The sequence below is a fragment of the Melanostigma gelatinosum genome (assembly GCF_949748355.1).
Source record: "Melanostigma gelatinosum genome assembly, chromosome: 14".
In the NCBI taxonomy this organism is placed as follows: Eukaryota; Metazoa; Chordata; class Actinopteri; order Perciformes; family Zoarcidae; genus Melanostigma; species Melanostigma gelatinosum.
Genome location: NC_136647.1, coordinates 16570771 through 16591755, shown reverse-complemented (window position 1 = coordinate 16591755; position 20985 = coordinate 16570771). Strand labels below are relative to the sequence as shown.

General features: G+C 43.1%; 1 protein-coding gene across 2 annotated transcripts in view; it reads right to left on the bottom strand.

Annotated features, from left to right (window-relative positions):
• Nucleotides 1-14835, bottom strand: part of gabra3 (gamma-aminobutyric acid type A receptor subunit alpha3) — an 84485-nt gene extending 69650 nt beyond the window's left edge. For both annotated transcript variants that reach the window (XM_079283572.1, XM_079283573.1), the window contains exon 1: nucleotides 14572-14835. The gene's annotated coding sequence lies outside the window, so the exon portion shown is untranslated. The remainder of the gene's footprint in view (nucleotides 1-14571) is intronic.
• Nucleotides 14836-20985: the final 6150 nt, after the last annotated feature.

Genomic DNA, 20985 nt, shown 5'->3' with positions numbered 1-20985 from the left:
GTAATTGTTTTATGATTAACCCCCTGAATGCTGACTTAGTTCATTTTCAAATCCATTTGTATGTATCTCACTGGTTGCTTTAGGCCAAGTGGGTCTGCTGGCCCCATATACGGCTCCTTTACTGCAGGAGTTAACCCTTGACACATACCACTCAGGAGAAAATCTATTTTAAATCAGTAATGACCAATAAAAAAAAAGCTTTAAATAGGCAGTGAGAACTCTCATTGACCTGAAGTCTTATTACAATCACAAATACTGGATTTCACAGCATTCCCAACACCTGGAGCGATGAGCTTTCTAAAATGGGAAATTATGGAAAAACTTTCCTCAAAATGAATTTCACGATAAAAATTACATTTTAAGTGACAATCCATCTTTAGAACTCGAAATATAAAAAGGAATATGCTAACAAGTTCAATCGAAATTATCACAATAAATCATTTCAAAACGAATGACATTGTGTGCTCAAACTAATGATGTGAAAAGACATAAAATGAGAGAAAACATATCCATCACTTGGACGACCAGACAAACAGTTGTCCACTACGCGAGACGCTGAGTCACCGCTCCATCAAATTTGTCTCCCAAAGGAACGCTGGCTTCAAGCCAGGAAGCAATAAATTATGAATCGTTATTGCACAGGTTACATTCTTGTTCGTTTTTTATGTTAAGTATCCAATAAAGTACATTGCTAACGAGACATTTCACGACGAGCCCAGAAGCAACAGCGTCTCGGCTATTTAAACTTTCACACTGTCTAGTTTCGTTAATGAGCTGAACCCTCCGTGTCACATTGGGGTTTTCGGGCGCTATGCAAAATACCTTTTCCAAACTACTTTTTTCCAACTGCTCCTCTGAACCACTCTAAAATCAGCTTCCTATACTAATGAGCCGTTAATTTAATGTACTGCATAGGCTCGAGCTTCAGAGGTCTCAGATCGTTATCCTTTACATCGCCAACAGGTGGGCCTCACTAATTGGTGAACGACTAAAAAGCACCCTGATTGGTCCAAAAAGGCAAAAAAGCAGTACATAACAATAAAATTCACAAGGTCATTACCCCTGAAACAAACTTGGGATATATTGTGCCACACTGATAATTAAGTACATCACCAGCCTTTTAAAATTTTTTGTCCATTAAAGCTAGTCCACCCTGACTTATTAAAGCACAGCTTTCTAGATCGTAAACTAAAAAATCTGAAAAATGTAAAAAATGTAAAAAAACACCAACGATATCTCAATGCAATCCATTCACAAGACTGGCAGATAGTCCACCAAAGTCATCAGAGAAACAGGGTAAGACATGATGAGAGGCCACAGGGCAAACATCCATCTTAACTTCATCTTTCCTTTTTCAGTCTTGTGGTTTCACAAAGATTTAAGACGCACCAGAGCAAGATCACGAGATGGGCTGCTCTTCGATCGATGTGACTTCCATGCCATCGCCATCAATCAAATGCCCCATATATCCCTTTGTATCACTACTGTGACAAAATGGTCCGTGCATGAACATGGCAGGTGTTGCCCGGACTTTCACTCCTCTTGACTTTTCCGCTTATCGCTGGAATATGGGTTTGATGGACTGGCAGCATTCACGGTACCCGGACAATGAATCCTAATGACTTTGGTGATACCCTAACGATTACTGTATGAGGTTGACTTTTGTGATTTTGCGTGAAATTGACAACTATTGGATGGGTTGCCATGGAATGAAAATCCCTTGACTTCTCCTCTAGAGCCATCCACAGCATTTGTGTCGTCAGCATGGCTGTAGGCACTTAGTGTTGGTGTAAAGTGTTTTGCAGGAGATTGCCATCCGTGAGCGTCTTGTTAAGACAAGTGGTTATTGATAACTTAAAGGAGTCTCTAAACGTGTCAAAACATTGTCATGAAATTGAAACGGCGACCACTGGAGCTACGATCCATCAGGCAATGACATTGTCCCAAAAGAGTCCATAAAATATTCTAGAAACCCTGGAACTTCATGAGAGTCAAGTGGGCCTTTAACACTGAATCCATCCAACTTTAGGGTGCGTCTGTGAAGTGGCTTGATCAGTAGCTATCGATCACACTAACGGGTAAAGTATTCACGGGCAGGTTGGCGATTCAGTGTAAGTAGAAGCTATTGCCATTGCTAACATGAAGGACAGCTCTGTAGCCCAACTGTAATTGGAATTGGAATGTTTCACTCTAATGGCCATACGAAGAGAAGGAGAGTTCAGCACACGCACTAGACCGGCCCAACAGAATAATTTAAGCCATGAATCAAACATCTACGCCGTGGTTCACCTTGAAGCTCCGTTGGCTCATCTTTGCCACTTAGACGGAACTTGTTGTGTTGAATTCTGAGTCTTGTTTTCTCATCAAATCCAAACAAGGATATACTGTAAGACTTCTATTAGGTTCACTACTACTTTAAGATGAATGAAGCGGCTTTCAAAAGCAACAAGCTTATTGTATTTCTGGATTACTATCGTCTGATCTGCTGCTATAGTAAAGCCCCAATTCATGTTTCTAACCTTACAAGGGAAAAGGACAGTATTCTATTCCTCTCCTCAGCATTTCACTTTCTCTGCAGCACAATTATTGACTGATATCATGTATTAAATAAATAGGAAATAAAGCGAAAAGCTGGATTTTCACCTTGCCAGTTTCTTAAATAACCCTTGGATGCTTCATAGGTCTGCAGTATTTCATATTGAAGAAGTATGCAATCTGTTGTAAAGATTTGCCATGAAATACAGAGAATCAGCATAATCTGATCCAGTTTAAGACTTTGAACGGGTTGTTCAGTGTCATGTGTGTGTTATTAGAAATGTCCATGTACTGAATAAATACCGCCCTTTGACTGAATTTTAAATAGGCAATTCATAATTTAAATTATCGTCATTCAGCCAGATATGAAGGCGTGTATGCCACAGGCAAGAGCTGGCCACCCATTTCCCCCTGTATGACACAGAGGGATATTACTGATGGTGTTCTTCCCTGAAATACATTAGGCTTGCAAGAAATATTTCATCTTATCTCAAGAGCAGACTGTGCCTCAAAAAAAACCTTACGCTGCAAATGTGAATCCCACAAATCAAGGCATGCGCACACATCACATTTTATTACCTTCTTATTACACCACACAGATGGGTAGAAGACATATTTAAATTAGTCCATGAATGTTTGTATATAATTAAATTCATAGCTTTTTGCGGGATCCTCCAACGTTGTAAGTTACCTCTCGCCCGGTCGAGATGATGATCAGCTTTCCCTCCAGTGTGAATGAGGTGAGTGGGGCTCTGAACGGGGCTGCGATCAGCTTTTTGGTCCCGCTGCCTCTGTGGACGAGATGTTTACCGGGGCTTTTGTGTGGCCAGTAGGATCCCACTTTGTGTGAATGATGGCAGCTGTGAGGGTGCCTCTGGCAAGTGCGACTCCAACTAAGGCTGCTTGGTCTCATGTAGCGTACAGCACCAGCTGCTCAGGCTGTGCAGCACTCCAGCGAGTATGACTGATTGAGGCTGAGGTAAGCACGTCTCTGGCGAGTGCAACTCCGGCTGCAACTGTGGCAGATCTCGCGGCAAACGCCACGCGCGCTGCAGCTGGCTACTTGGACTGCGGCTGCATTAGCCCGACTGTGGCAAGTGTGACTGAGTATCTGTGACGTGCACGATTCTGGGTGCTCAGTGTGGGCTGACAGACTGTGGTGAGTGGTTCTGGTGATCAAAGCAGCTTTGACTGCTGGTGCAGCAAGTTATCGCTCCGGTGGAGTTGGCTGGTTGAGCAGAGGCCGAGATGAACACAACTACAAGTGCGACTGACTGCAGCCGGGTGAGCGAGACTCAATTATTAAGCACCGTTCACTCTGTTTTCCAGCAGCAATGAAGGGTGAGGCTGATAAGCTGCAGTTCTACTGCAACCTGGAAACACACTCACCAGTGTGTGTTACTGTTCCAAGTAGCGACACACAAGCTTTGGAGCCATTTTGTATGTTGTTGTGTGACTAATCATTATGAACTTCACATTGTGAATTATGCCAAGTAATTTATTGTTTATTCTAAAGATTATATTTAAATTCCCAATTGATATAACAATTAGTTTACTTCCAAAAAATAAACCTCTTTTCTGATTAATATTTCAATATTTTATTCAATCATCTCTTAAACACAAACAACAAGATAATAGAACCTTTTTGTCAGATGCCGAATCAGAAAATGACGAGTCATCACATTCAAAAGGACTGCTGTGACAAACGTTTCACTGAACTAAAAACATCTGTATTTCTGCTTTAGTATTTGAGTTCGAACTTTAAATGCTCATGTAATGGATGCATTTCATCACTGGAGTAGTAATAATTAAGATTATTGTAATGTTAGTGGAACCCGCTTTCTCACTCCTACGTGGCCGTTAAAGTACAAAAAAAAAGAAAATAACTGCAGAATAACAATGTCAGACGACGCGTGGTGCAAAGTTGCAGTACAGAAATGACAAAGTGCTCCGGGATGCTTTCGCTTGCGGAGGTGTTCGTGCATAACAGTTAAGCCACTTAACTGGCTGTGATAAGCCACTTCCAGTTTACAGAGTTTACAGAGCACCACCATGTCGGGTTGCTGTCAGAAATCCTTCCAAACTTAAGTGCAGCGTGGACGAGGCTTTTATGCAGCAGCTTGTTCTCGGGACGAACGCGTGCTTTGACCGGGCCATTCCTGCGATGCGGCGTCGCACGTCATGCAAATTAAAGTGTTTTTGAAATCGATTATGTCTACGACAAGCCCTAGTACTGTATATAGAAGAAGAAACATTCCTTTATTAGTCCCACAGTGGGGTAATTATTCTCTGCATTTGACCCATCCCTGTGTATATAGGGAGCAGTGGGCTGCCAATGACAGGCGCCCGGGGAGCAGTTAGGGGTACAGTGTCTTGCTCAGGGACACTTCGACACAGAACACGGTGCAGCCGAGGATCGAACCGGTGACCTTTCGGTTGGCGGGGGTGGCCACGGTCACCCCCCAATACAGTACATTCAGTATAGCGTGTTGCTAACTTGAAACTAAGAAACCTCTTTCCTGTCACATAATGGTTAGTACTTGTCCTAGTAGTACTTGTTACTACTAGTTTCTGTCACATAGGACAAAAACAAAGTAATTCCTTTGCATCTTCCTGCTTCATTGGGGGAAAACAGATACACACAAGGAATAATGGTGCGTCAGTACTGGGGAGGGGTTGTGGAAATAAAGTTTGTCAAACTAAATAGACACTTAACTTATATTACCCTATATTAACTTATATATTATTATATTTACACATAAAACCAGAACATAAATCATCACCGAGTGCGCCTGGTGTTTGTTTTTCTTTCTTGTGCCTCTGAAAGACGAGGCAGCTTTCATTTATTTTGGTGCCACTTATACACAGCAAACTAGTAAGATCACAGTCTGGTCTCAAAATAAACGGCAGCTGATACTCCCAACAAAGCGGCGAGTACTTTCAATTTCCGAGGCACTTCTCACAGTAACACATTCGTGTCTTTGAACTCATCGGAGAGAATGATAAGAACATTAAATTCTAAATTCTGCGGTTCAAAAGCAAAGATCAACATGGAGTGCTCCCCGGGATCCACATGGAAATATGATGGTAGTATAAGACATATAAGTATTTCTAAAAAAAAACACCTAAAATTCCCTGACGCATGGCAATATGGAGCAATATATCAGAGTATTTAATTATTAATAACAAGGTATTGTGAAGAAGCGGGTGTCTTGGTGCTTTTGTGGGTTTTCGGTGTCTTTCATGGCCTGTCCGCCGGTATCATTGTTGCAACAGAAACTCACTGCAGCGTCTAATGTCAAGCCTCGGTGCTTTCATCTCTTCAAACTCGTTATTATACTCGTCACCAATCGATAGAAAACTCGAGAGTCTGATGAGACTGGTACGGAGACAATTGATTAATCAATTACTCGATCGAGTGAAAATAATTGATTGCCATTTTCGAAGATTCATTGTTTTTGTCGTTTTGTTTCTTACTGGCCATTATCAGCATGGACTCCGGTGTTGAATTGATGTGTCGCTTTTATTTACTGTATTTCCATGCACTGTTCTTCGAGGTCAGTAAGACTCCAACAGATTCCTTGGAGTTTGTATTCACTAAGGGCGTCCTTTTTTTCCCCCTCTCCTTCCTCAACCATAATTGAAAACTTGCAACGGTACTTCTTAAAAACTGAGACCATTACCCGACACAAAGCACTAAACACATGCATTGAAAATTGGAGCGATCGCATGAAGTCTGCCAAAACAGGGAGATGCAATATTAAGACAGGAAATAACTACACATTGGAATTCTCTCTGATATGGTAATCAAGCTTTATCTCTGGCTTGGTACTGAATTTGTATGAGGATATTACAAGGTTACCGGATCTGAAGAAACAAACCACCCTTGTCATTCAAATACCCTGAGAAACAACGCAAGTACAGGGCATTAATAATTAATTTGAAATTTTGAAGGCGCAACGACCAATCTGAATTCAGGAATCCAGAATGTATAAACAGACACATATCGTGCATTTAAAGCTTTGATATACAGCTAGCAAGAGGTAGCGAGGGCCATCGACTGGACAGAGAGAGCCAGGCATTGATCAAAGGCCTCTAATGATTCACTAGATGACTTAGTATGGACAGTAAAGATGTGGACACCAGCTGGAAAGTGATTGGTAAATGATCGACCAGCAGAATATTGTAAACATTCAGGGGGGAATCCCCCCCCCCCATTTACAGCCGCTATAAGCACTATTTTCCGAGCCATTTGAGATAATAGAATGTTTACAGATCTGGTTCCGAAGGAAATAAATCATCCTGTCGAGCAGACATCCTCCTTTGTATCTCATTGTTCTTATATCAAATTGATAACATAATAAATGCTGAGGATTTCACTCCTCGCACCCGAAACGAGGCACAAATTCGCTACAATTTGAAGTTCTACACCAAGGAACACATGTTTAGCAGACATATCTGCAACCTTTGAATCTATCAATCATGTCATATGTTTGTTGCAGCCCTAAACAAAACTACAATTTGCAATCATGAATCCTGTCTCACAATGTCCTCTCGATATGATTCCGCGGAAAACAAAAGTCATCGTATTATTGCGTTACTCTCCGCCCCTCCGATCCCATGCACCAGTAGCAGGACTGGAAAAGGCCGTGCTGTCCAGTAACCTGCGACAGCTTTCTACAGCAGGAGAACTGTGTTCACATTCCTGGCATCAAGCCAAACTCATTCAAGGTGGGTGTCAGAATCTGACAAAGTTGTCCGTTCGCCTGTTTGTGATGTTCATGGATATGCATCGAGGCAAAGCCGAGGTCTGACTGTCAGTGACATTAGGATGCTGTTCCAGACAAATGTTATCCTTTCTGACTGTTATTTGTGTCTTTGTTTTTTTTTACATTTGTGCACATTAAATTACTAGATGTAGTTACACATTCTGCTGAATAGAAAGCTTATGTAGACAAACTGACACGGCAGTGGCATTTATTAATTCATTTTTATTTGAGGAGATGAGAAAGTCTTTGCACAGATTTTTTGCTGCAGTTCATGTAGATAGTGAACATTTTCAGGCAGGATAAAAAGCTGATAAAAGCTCTTCTGCTAGACTGGTTCCAACCAGGTTAACCTTTAGATCTATGAATGATATTTTGTTGAGGTATATTGTTTCTACAATTCACTTTCATGGTCTGTCAAATGTAATAAAGTAGACCCGTCTCTTGATGAAAGTGCTTGCGGGGTCAGGATATTTGAGAAAAACGACTTTATTGCTACATCTCCCTTAGCTGCAAACAGTTGTTGGTTGAGATTTAAAAAAATATGGTCCTTTAATGTAATCTTATTTATTTTTTTGAGGTTTGTAAATAAATCTGTAGCTTTCGTGTTTATGTTTTTAAATTCAAACATTCAAGTTTTGGTCAAAGTGTGTATGCTTTAGCGTCAAAATGCTATTTTCCCCAAGCTCTTCTGAGAACCTTTCTTCATTAAAGAAGCAGATAAAAGTTCCGGCACGGAAGCGAACAAATGTACTGCTGTGAGATCGCCAAGTTAGCTCGGATCCAAAAGTCACACAATAACACAAGTAAACGGCGGTATCTCAGCAGGTCCCTTGTCTTGTGAGGTCAAACGTTGACTGTTTTTGTCAATTGAAGACGGCGATATAACGGCTTAGATTCCCCTTTAAGAAGGGCTGTCTGACAGCAACTTAAAGAGGTTCAAATATTCTAAACATGTACACTTAGATTGATTTAAAAACCCAGAAAAGAGAGCAGATGGACCCGCCCTTTGATAACATTCATAATGACTCCAACACCACAATGCCTTCTTGATCCATCTTAACCATGCCACTGCTACAAAGTGTTCGAAAAAGCTGCAGCGAGGCTTTTAACTCAAGCGAAGAGACAGAACCACATCTCCCCTGTTTTTAGCATCTTGTCACTTTGTCATTTTTTTTTTCAGAACTGCGAATGTGTTTTGGTCTTTGAAAGACTTGCCCGCAACTTGTCTCTGAACTTAAGGTCCCCCATGACAGAAAATCCTCAAGCACGATCCTGCTGACAGTTTCTTCGTCAAGGTTGTGTGCTCAAGGTGACCATGCTGTTGCTGTCAGGGCTCCTTAGCTTATGAACGAGCTTCCAGCTAAGTGGAGATGCAATTAAGGCCTTTTTATCATCGTTGATGTTTACTCTTCTTACGTCCCTGCAGCCTTTTCTGATCTCGGTATTTTTGCATTAGCTATGACTCCCTCTGTTTATTGAGGCATTTTTGGTTAGTCAGTCATTATAACCTTGACTAACAGATTTCCTGTGGCGAATGCAGAAAATCTGATCGTCATTGTTCTTGACAGGAATCATGTATGGTCCAATTTAAACTGTAAAATCCCCTTGTGCATTAAAAAGATACATTTCAGCAGCCGTCATCACACCTACACAGTGTTGCACGGCAATGCAATAGTGCTGCAAAATAATCTCTGTGAAGGCGATTTCTCCATGCCATACCTGGTGCAATAAAGAGTAGGCTGAGACAGCATGAGGGTGGCCAAACGCTACGCACATTTAAAAAAAAAAACACAATCATCTGGCAGCCTGGGATGAAGAAAAAGAAGAATAATACTATGGTCTCGGTAGTGAGCTAACTTGTAACGAAGGGAGCTGTTGATTTCTGTGCAGAAATGTGCTTTGAGTTGGATTGAGTTACATAAGAACATTGTCCTCTGATGTCATACCAGGGTACGTTTAACTCTTCATCCAACGTGATGAAGAGTTCTAAACATGGCTTAAACGACCAACCTCCCTCTGCACAGGCACTCACTTTACTGTTCACTAAAGCTACCAACTGACAATGATTTTTTATTGATATGCTGATTTATTTTTTCTTGTTTGTTTGCTCTATAAATCTGTTTGTCGCAGGACAACCACAAAGAAACGTGTTTCGTCGTTCCCGTCTCACTGGCCGGTTTGTAGCTCGACAACCCTGCACAGCTTCCCAAGCCGTAAAAATGATCGGTGTTAAAGTTGGTGTCACCCCCGGGACACTTGGGACACACTCAATTTAATCGGGGTCGATTAAAATAAAAAACCAAAAGACAATTAAAGCTCCTCTCCTCTCTTAGCACCACAGAAAGCCCTGAAGACCGTCGGTTTCCAATAATCCCCCTCTCCATATCTCAAGCCAAAAACACTGGGTAACCGAGGCAACAGCTGTGCGCATCACCTTTTTTTGTCTCTCTCCAACGTGTGAGACAAAAGTGGTGCCGGAAGCATCACATTTTTATTTGCAATCGCGGCACCTGTGACTGAGATGGTCAGATATGAAGGAAAACAACGATAAAAAACTAAATGTTGGAGGGGTTGGAGTACAGGAGGTCATTCAACCGTGGAAAGTTTTAATTGTCTGTACGTGTGTGTGTGTGTGTGTGTGTGTGTGTGTGTGCCTGAAGCCTCAAAAGAACACCAGAAGTGCGCCACCACTCCCTCTGCACACATCACAGCTGACTGCAATGTGTGCCTTGCAGCTTGATTCACAATATACGCAACCACTGTCTTTAAACCTCAAGCTCCACTGTATTTCTCAACTCATCTGGATCAGGAACAGAATCTGACCGCTTATTGTGTTTCACTTGAAAAGCTTAAAAAAAAAACCCCTCTCAGTTCTCGGCCAACTTCAATCAAAGTCCAATATTTAACGCTTAACTTCCTTTTCTTGTGCAAAGTGATCAAATGAATCCACCACTTGAGCAATTCTTCACGAAACAAACAACGTTTCAAGAGGTTCCTCCGTTTTAGATCAAGCAATAAACCACAAGAGGCATTGATTTACAGTGATTTGACAACAGCTGTGGGGCGTTGTTAGGCTCCATTTCAGGACTTGGATGTGTATAGTACAACGTCAGACATTTTAGGAGTTTCTCAGGGTCTGCAGACATCGTGTCGACACAGCCGGTCCTGATATGAAGCTTTAGGCTCCGGGAAGATGATATTTGAGATATTTTGGCTGTCAACCTTCATAAGGCCAGAGTAAACCATGAAAGATGTATGGGGTTAAAGGGGAACGACACCTAAATTAAGAATTCCAATATGTTTTTTTCCCATGGCCTTGGGAAGTGCAATCAATATTTGTGAACATGAGCTACTGCACTCTCTCTCGCTCAAAGCCAGAAACCAGAGAAGTAACTCTCAAACGTATGATGCCAGTTTGTCAGTCGTGAATCAGAAAATGTACCCCCGGGTGCTCTGTGTCATCTATAACGTATTTCCCAATTTATTTTATTTTTATACTTTATGACATCACAATTTTGAGTTTTATCACTCTAGTTTTGGGATTTGGGAGAGTTCATGTGTACTAATATTTTCGGACTGTGTTAGACTACAACATATCTATTATAAACATAGCTGTGTAGTTCCCTTTTATGGATAGCAGGTGAAAATAAGCAAGAGCAAGGTGGCATTATGTTTGCTACAACCTCCACTTACATATGGATTTGACTTCTTTAAAACAAGTCTATGAAATCAAAATCAGGGAGTTATACTTCAACAACAACTGCAGTACGAACAAACATGCGGATTTCTAGTGTCTCCGATCTCGAAAAATATAACTCAAACGCCTCTTCTGATCTGTGATTTCTTGCTTTTTTTGTTTGTATAACCCGATTCTGCGACTCCTGTGAACAGGAGTGTGAGAAACAAAAGTTAACATCTGCGGTGACAATGCTATTGTTAGACGCTGAATGCTCACGATAGAGTGCTAAACTACGCAAAATGTTGCTCAAATTTCTTCATTTGTATGCATATCTGCCCCCCACAGATGCTTTTGACAAACATGCTGCAGCTAAATACTTTCATATACCGAATCTAATATCGATGATAATCTAACAACAACAGTTTCAACGGCGTAACTGTGCAACCGCGGCAGCTCCAACAGCCTTTCATCAAACAACCAGTCGATGATTTGCTCTGCACATGATGGACTTGTTGAAAATGTTTTATGCTGTTTTGGCAGGCGGTTCCCGTCCCTATATCACTTTGGAATGTGTGTTCACGTGAGATCGCTCTAGTCTAGGAGGCCTCCGTCTCTCATCTTCTGCCAGAAACACAGTAACACGAGAAATTTGTTTGTGGAGCTTTTTTTTTTACGTAACAAATTAAAGCCAGAGGAATCTGTGAAGGATCGAGATCAGTGACAATCACAGAAATGATCATAAATCAGCGGGCGTCTGGAGGAAACATCCCAGTGTGAAAAGCCTCCGTGCTTAATCTCACCGCACATAAATGGGGAAATGATGGGAGCTCACCAAGCCAGAGAATGAGTGAGGTAAGTAAAACTCCTGCAAGCAGGGAACATGTTGGGGAATTAAGACAGATGCAAAAGCACTCCACAGCCGTAAAATATTCAATGTGTTCCCTTCATCCGACAAAAGATGGTTCGGTTGTGCTGAATAAGGGCGTCTCTGTCTGTATTAACCCCAGCATGGCCTTCTCATTGCCCCGCCTTGTTCCGCTTCTCTACGTCTTTTTCACGCTGTAAATTTCCTCCTCGAAGCTCCTCGGTCGTGACTGACATGACCGCGGTCGAGGCTTCAATACACTTGGAGAGCTCCCGCGATTACTTCCTGTCAGCTGTGATCATTATCATGGCTTGACAGGAGCTTGATGCCACGGCCTCTTGATGTGGTGGATCTCAGTGCAAACGGCAGTGGAGGGGAACGTTGTTATTTAGCATGCTCAGTCATTTACAAACATGTTGTAGACATTAACATTCATTTATGGGTAGAATATTTGCCTCCTGCAATAAAAAGAGAGAGAAAAAAGAAAAAAGCAACACTCTGGGAGACATTACCCTTGTTTATTTTGTGATCACTGAAAATACTTTCCATTTTACCGCATCGTGCCTCACTGTGCCTCCAGAAACGATATAGAAATGCAAATCCTCCGAACAATCTGCCGCCATCTCCGCTACATGTTTTGTTTGACTGCATCCTCATGCAGAATCCAAATAATGGCAATTACAAACAGATCCTCCAATCACGTCGCCTCGGACGTCGAGCAGACAAGCCGCGGAAGCACAACATATCCGTTCTGCATCTCTCAGAAAAAAAAGGTGAAAGAAAATCTGCTCTCCCTGACACATTCCACGCTGGACAATACATCTGAGTTTGCTTCCCTTCCACCACGCAGCCATTTGCTGTGAAAGGGGTGTGTGTGGGGGGGGGGGGGGGGGGGGATTTCTGCTGTGTGCGTCTCAACAGATGAAGGAACTGGCTGACAAAAGTCATTTACTTGTGGTCACACTCCTGAGTCCAGGGAGTCATCACATTATGAGGCAGCAGCAAGGGGGTGGGGTGGGGGGAGGGGGGAGGGAAAGGCTGAGAGGAGCTACAGATGACTGTGCATTACATCAAACGAGAGAGGTGTGGTAAATACATGAATATGTGATGTGCAGAGGAGGAACACTCCGGTAAATGTGACGGGCAAAAGGACAGAGCCAGAGAGCGGGGAAATCATCCTCCGAGCGAGAGGCTTCTCACAACCCCGCGTGGATGTCCAGCAATTAAGACCGGAGCACGGCCTCCGACATTGGCTGGATGAAAAGCAGGAGAAGATGAGGCGAAAAAGAACGACTGCAGCAATCATAATTCGACTCGCTGCGAAATGTCTGCATGTCAGGCCTGCTTTTTTAACCTGCGTGCCAACATTCTCAACATGCAGAACCAACAGGTTTGTTTGTCATGTGCAGCTCGTCTGGATAAGTGCCAATTAGCAGGTTGTGCACACAGAGATGCAGCACAAATGCTTTTTTAAGAGCAATGGCCGCAGAGCCATGCATCAACACCACTCCATGGTGTTTATGTAGTCTGCCTGCGACCCAATTTCACCTGATTTGGGGAGGGGAGAGGGGGGTGGGGGTTGCATGTGCTTTTGCAACGGTCTGGGATGTGTCGGAATATTTGAATGATTTAAGCTGTTGGGTTTGATTTCAGAGAGACATCATTGCTCATATGTGGCTGTTAACACACAACATAGCATGCATGGTCACAGGCAGAGAGGAGGGGTGAGGGAGAGAGTGACGGACGGAAACACACACACACACACACACACAGACAAAGAGATTATTCAAGAAGGGATTATGTGTTTTTTTAAGGCGGGTTTATGCTTCCTCAGCCAAACACACAACATTGAGTTTGAGTCATTAGGAGAAACATATTAAGTAAAAAGACGCATGGCCACATGGAAATGTTTTTTTCTGTCAACATCTGTTTTTTCAGTTAAACTTATCAATACAGCCACACAAATGGGGAACCACTGGCATTCATTATATTTCATGAGCATGTGTGTGTCTGTCTCTGTTCGTGTGTGTCTGTGTGTGTGTGTGTGTGTGTGGGGGGGGGGGGGGTTAACGGGTGTTTTGTTCCAAGGTTAAGTTCCCCTCTGCTCAACAGGCTTGTTTCTGACAGGATTGCTCAACTCTGGGGTCAGAGCGCGAGGCTGGGTGCAGGTGCGGATTTACGAAGGGAAAACGTCGCGCCCGCGCGCGCCGTCGTTTTGATTGCCCATTACAGGAAAGTAACAACTGCCATAGTGTCGCATTGTGTTGCCGTTTGACTGTCCTGAGAAAGTCAAGCTGGAGAAAGCCATTTAACACCGCCATTGTCTCAGTTACATTCCCAAACAAAGATCCCCCCCCCCCCAAAAAAAAGAAGAAACCCCCCACATGTGTTGCTTTACACTGCCAAAACAACACTGAAACCGAATCTTCACCATGCCAGGCAAACACGATACAGCATGCAGCGCCGCATCCTCACATCAGCACCATGTCCTCTTAGGCATGCGAGGGGGGGGGGGGGGGGGGACCTGTTAAACCATCAATTATACTGCGGTAGCTGTACACAAACAGCAGTTGTTGCATGTGAATGAAACATTGCCGCGGAGCACATTTCCAATCATCTCCGGCTATTCTCCGGGAAAGCGACACGTGCGAAACCCAATAAATGACGTCACACGAAACACACCACAGGTAAAGACAAGCATTAAAAAGAAATAATAATCTCACCAGCAGCAATAAGGGATGTGCTCTCCTTGTTGGTTCTTCTCCCTCTCGCGCTCTCTCTCCAGACTGGGTTTCCTTGGAGTTAATGAGGTTCTTCTGACGTTTGGTCCGACTGATTTCTTTCTCCCTCAGCTGTTGTTGTCCACTGGGTTTGGGATTTTTTTCTTCTTTTTTTTTTTTTTCTTCTTCTTCTTCTCCAGCGGTGAAACAATAGAGAGATCGGCGTCCTCTTCGCAAAGCTCTGCCCTTCTTCAAACTAACCTTCCAGCCCCCCTCCTTCTACCCATCTCAGATTGGCGCCGGTCAGGAGGGGCAAACCTTGAACCCAAGGGGCTGCTTTAGAGGCGGGGATCTGTCACGCGGATCAATGCCCACATGGACATGCGGTGGACGTTTGCGGGAGGGCTCACTGTTAACCGACCGGCTTGTCAGTGATGCTCTCGGCAGGACTCTTTCTCTCCCTCCCTCCCCTTCACCCTTCCTCCTCCTCCGCCTCCTCCCCCTCGTGCGTTATTGCACAGCTGCCTCCCTGGCGAGACGCGGCGGTGAGTGGGCCCACTTATTCAGCGGGGCTCCGCGCGGTTTGAGCACTGACGCAGGTGCCCAAGGTCCAACCGCGACTGACAGAGATGCCAAGCCTGCGGGCTGCTGCTGACAGTGATATAGCAATCTCATCTGAGTCACTGCAGTGGGGACGTGGGAGCGGATCATTCCCACTGCGTGACCTTGGGTTGGTGTCTAATCGCAGAGGGGAGCTAAGGGGGGGAAAGAAAATCTGGGCACGGTGGGAAAAAATGAAACAAAAAAATGAGACTCTCTCCTTCAACTCAAAATATGCGCAAGGTGCCCTTTTGCAAGGCATGTCAATGACACCTCTAACCCTTGCCCATGCAGCGGCAAATAGTACAAGACTTGCACTGAGCACAACTCCCTGGTGTGTTTGTGTGAGCAGCAAGCGGTCTCTGACCAGATTGTTGTAACAAGATCAAATATATTACAACATGGTAGAAATATGCAAAAACCGAAACGGGTGACCTGCCACTCAGATTCACAGCTCACATTTAAATGAAATGTCACAGCTCCATGCTTTCATCATTGCACAAATAAATTTTGTTTTCCAACAGCAAAAGACCCCTGTTCCAGTAAAAAGCCCTGCTGTGAATACTTTTGTATACCACACATGTTGCTTTCATGTATTCTTTTATTCAGTTGAATCGTTGTTGGACAAATAAAATGGTGGTTGACTCTTAACTTTACAAAGTGAAGTGACCTGAGACAGAGACCTGCTGAGTGCTTCATAACAATTCAAAGACTTCGATTATGTCTCGGTCTGTCACAACTTTGATTCAGCTTTGATTCATAACATTACCATGTTACACATTACAATAGAGCTCAACCTGCCCTTAAGTGTGCAGTGTTACTGCTAAATGTTACAGTGTGCTGTATAAAGTATTCTCTTTGAATAAAGCCACACCGGTTATGTTCCTCTTAAACACATTTTGTTACATTTGTTGGATTTCTTTTAACATCCCAATAGCAAACAAAGAACAAAATGATTTGACAAAAAAAAAAGGAAATCTGTGTCTGTCGCAGGATTTTCAAAAGCCCGTCCAATCATTTCATTTTTCCAGAATGACATGATTTGATTTAACATCGTTTGGGGCTATAGTGCTGATAGCTGCTTACACTGGAAAATAGTTGGCAACCCTGGGATGTGTTTGTCGGTTGAATAATTAGCTTTAACGTTCATGAATAATAAATGAGCGAGTTTTGCAACCGAGCCCTCTGAGACTAAAGTTATCAGATCAGCTCGGTCGATGCTCAAACCTTTAGGTGACTTTAGTAAGACTGCAGCCTTCAGTCTTGAATACATTTAACAAGATTGACAATAAAATAATAAAAGGATGGATTCACTTTTTTTCAAACAGATGCTATTTTAAGTTTGTTTCCCCATCATTTATAATAGTCCATAGGGCGACTTTGAAAACCCTTTGATTTTGAGAAACTCGTGACTTTAACACAGTTCAGCAACCGTTCAACAGCAAACACGCGATGAACCGCCCCTTTGAGCCCCTCTGACTTAAATACAGCACTTTAACCGTCACCACTTTGGCCGCCCATTGCATGGCTTTCCTTCACGGGATTCCTCTCTGTGTGGTCCACCACAAGGCTTCTTGCATCCTTGTCGCTAATTAAGTTGCTGTGGAAGGGTTTCCCCCCTTCGTTCTCGCTGAGGGTATAAGGTTGTTGGTGCCATTTACATTCATCATTTTCATTTATTGTTTCATTGTGAAGCCCTTTGAGACTGTAATTGCAATTAGAGGCTGAAATAAATTTGATTTGCCGTGAGCTCCTGTGGGTGAGGAGAGGAAGAGGCCGGCTCTGCCAAGGAGCCTGCCAGCCACAGATAGAGACACAGTTTGGGTGTCTGACTTTAGGCCCTGCGTACTTATTTTAGGGTGAAACTCATCCATGCGCCCCCAAAGCTAAATGTTCCCTGCATATCATCTATGCCACCTGCTGTGTGCGCTGCCTTCTGGCTTATTTCTTTAATCTCTCATCTTATTTGTTTTTATGTGTCGCCTCCCAGCACGTAAGAAGTTCGGCCAGCCGAAAGCATGACATTTTCACACCGCATTTTTGTCTTACCTCCTTTTAAGTTAATATATGAGGGTGAGCACGAGCGGTACAACGAATCAAGCTCAATGTGCCATCTCCACGCTTTCTACAGTTACCAAGTGCCTTACAGTTTGCTCCCTTTCAATAAATCCTTGAGCCTGCATAATCATGTCTTCCAGCTCATAATTATAAACTCTGGAAAACTGACACTGAGATATGTGTATGTCTTGGCTGCTTTTGTTAATTAGTCCCAGCTTGCGGACAAAGATGTGTTGGCTTTCGGAAAAAGAAAAAAAAACTGTATGCAGAAAAAGTGCCACAGTTTATTCAACAATGCACTCGGTAAATATTGTGTAATGCCGAAAAGGATGCACCCGGCGGCTCCGAGGTGTGAACACGTGTACCTGAATGTCAAGCTGGCGGGCAATCTCGCTCTTGCATCCAACGCCTGGCTTTTTGTTTTCTCACCCACTTTCTTCTTCTTCTTCTTCTTCTCTTTGCAACTAATGCGTGTGACCTTTTTGAAATTCCGTAATCCTGAAAACGAGGTCTCCCATTGTCGCATATTGAAAATTCAACCTAGGGTTGTTGTCGTCGTTGTGTGCGCCGAGCCAGGTCCGACCGTCCGAGCCACAGGTGTAAGGGTTGTCAGGGCTGCTAAATAAATGCAAGATGTTTCGAAGACTTGCTGCTTTTTTCTTTCACGAAGACGAAGCGGCGCGTTAGGATTCGTGCAGATGGGCGCGTTATGTCGCCGGATGAGATCATTCAGTCAATATTACCCGCCATGGAGCCCCGTGGTGACAGCTCTGAGTAGTCCCACCATCATGCACAAGACAATGTCATGTAGGCGATGTGTTGAATGTATATATTTGCAGGCAAAGCTCGTGTTAAGGAAGGAAACGCAAGTTATGCACGCCACATCAGCTGACCATCAGCCTATTCTAAGTACTGTCAGCATTTAATGCCAGGCCGCTCATTGGCGCTGTCAGCTCTTCATTTAAGCCATCAGCTCGTCTGTCATTCAGTGGTTCTGCCACGCTGCTCATTGTGTGGATGCTCTCTTCCCTTGTAATCAAATACACTTGCACTGGTATGTTTCGAGGCTGTCCTCAAAACAACTTGCACTCCACATCTCGGCGGTATTGCGCTTGCGGGGCTCTGCTCTCTCTGAGATGCTTCTGATGGAAATGGGCACATTTGCCACAGAGCCTTGTGCGTGTAAGTGCTGAAAATATCGCTTTAGGAGGAGTTGAAGTGAACAAAGGAAGTGCTGCGATCATGACAGAAAAACCAAGCGTCTCGAATCCTTGTCGGCCCTGTAATTAATCACCAAGTGCTTTGGGATTCAGTACATAAACACTGTTAGCTTGATGCTAATTGCTTTTGAAAGATATTGTTGCTTGTTAACAAGTCCTCAGTCCATCCATCAATGTGTCCGCTCTCGGCGAGCTTTCGCCCCGTCGCCTTGCTCCTATACAGTAAACACAGCGATACAAATCGGTCATTTGGCAGCGTGTGTCCTGAAATGACCCAAGTTTGTTCGGGTTACATATACAAACCGCCGACAGTTCAATTTGAATGTATAATGGCACCACGACTGCCACTTTGTTTAATGCTCCACAAATGAATCCCCCCCTCGAAGCAATTTGAATTCAGATGATATTAGCTCAAAATAATCCCAGATGGGACTCTGGCATTTTCCACACGAGGCGTGTGGCTGCTCTCAGGACAAGAGGTGCTCTTGGCCAAACGCGTCGCTCTACAGGAGCAACGCTTCTCAATCCCGGTTCTTGGCACTCGTGGCACTGCTGATTTTCTATTCCATCACCTCGTTAATTGGAGCTCGTTGCATTCTCCTCAGTCCTTAATCAGCCCTTGATTAGATGGCTGAAATGAAGGCCAGGAACACATTTAAACTGAAAAGGCCCTCCACGGATGTCCCCGGATGTGTACATGTAGGCTACACAGCCGGCCCCGTGAGACTAGGCGAGCACTGCTTGTCCCAGAGCTGTGATGAAGGCTATTTGGCTGTCGAGCACAGAACACAAGTTGACATTTGTTCTCTGAAAACAGTTCTCTGGAGATTATAGGTTTGTGCGGCAGGATCAGACCGACTTAAGTTCCGTGTTTTGTATTTGTGCTGTTTATTTCACAAGGGACAACTTTTCTACCTTGCCGAAATACTGTCAGCAAGGCCGCAGTAAAGGACCATGGGCCCTGGGACAATGGCTTTTTTAAGCCTTTTTTTAAGAATTTCTAATTTAGCTCCTTTTTTCAAAAACATATATGCCTATGTAGAGTATTAAATGTGTAAATTGTATTTGTGTTCGTGATTCTTAAAGCTAGTTGTGATGTCATACAAGCATACTTAACAGCTCAATCTCCCCACCACATTCAGAAGCTGTACAGTATCGAAACCTAAACATCCTTAGCATTTAACAGCCTAAGTTACTTATTCTATTGCTCTTTATAGACGTTAACAGGAATGTCTTTTCTCACATTTTATTACGGTAGCACAACCATTTTAACAATGTACAGAAGCTGTGTCACTCCAACCATAGCTGAACTCATTATCAGTAAACAACCATCTGCCTTCAAGAAAAAAGAAAAACAGATATTTATTCGGTGAGCTGTACGTATCTGCTCAATTAAAAACTGGCATATGGATAAAGTTTCCTGTTTCATCTTCACGTCTATCAGAAAACCTCTCAAGTAATTTAATCCCATATCAAGCAGACGTTAATTATAACCCTAAAACTGAAGCTTCAATGAACTCAGCTCGGTCTTGTCTGCAAATCAGCCTCTAGAATTCCGCTGTGGTTGACTCAGCAGTCTTCCACCTCAGGAGACTTCTGACAGCAGGATCATTTAGAAACATTGTTTGTGTCAGCTGTCAATCAGGAGCTCTTTATGCCAATAAAAAAAGCTGGAAACTTACACATGCAAACACATCCGGTGTCTTTACCGATGTACGACTTCTTCTGACGAAACTGAAATAGGTTCTATTTGTTTCTGTTGATCAATCCTCCAAATCATCACCGTAGTATGTGACTCATGACAACACGTTTCAAACTATTTGATGTCTCCATCAACAGCATGTGCCCAAAGCCAGAAACATATCGTATTGGAATTGTTAGAAATTGAAACTATAAGAATTTCCTTACAAGCACAGCCTGGAAGCTCTGGACTATATACCCGGGGGGTGAAACTGTATAATGCTGTCGATTTCTCTTTGTGTGAAGCTGCATCAATCTCAGCTGCCAGCTTTCAGTTATCTTACGTATTTAAGCCTCTGAAGTTCAATAGAATAATAAGGACATCATAAATAATACACAACTAATGTCAATATTAAAGGAATGAAATTCAGAAAAACCTTGTCTCTGTGAGAATGCGATGGTAATAGTAATTCAAGGGTGAATACGATCTGCTAATACTGTTCATGCAATTCTAATAATGTTGGAAGACAAGCTACATTATGAATGCCTCTTTTTAATACAAGAGGGATTTCTCATATTCTAATTATGTGATTTTAGAATAGCTGGGTGATGGAAAAAGATTTGCATTCACGCTTATTGTTTTATTGTTTTAAGCGGCGCTTTTGTCTTTTACCACACAGATCAAAGCAGGAAGGATTAGGAGGATGACATGCAGCACGCGTCTTGCTAGGTGCATGACAACATGTCAACAGTAAGGCCAGTTACACAATGAGCATTGTTTGATTTGTATCTTCGTTGAACACAAAGTTTGATCCTGTCTCAAGTCAAAACACAATATCCGATTGTAAGTATTTCATCT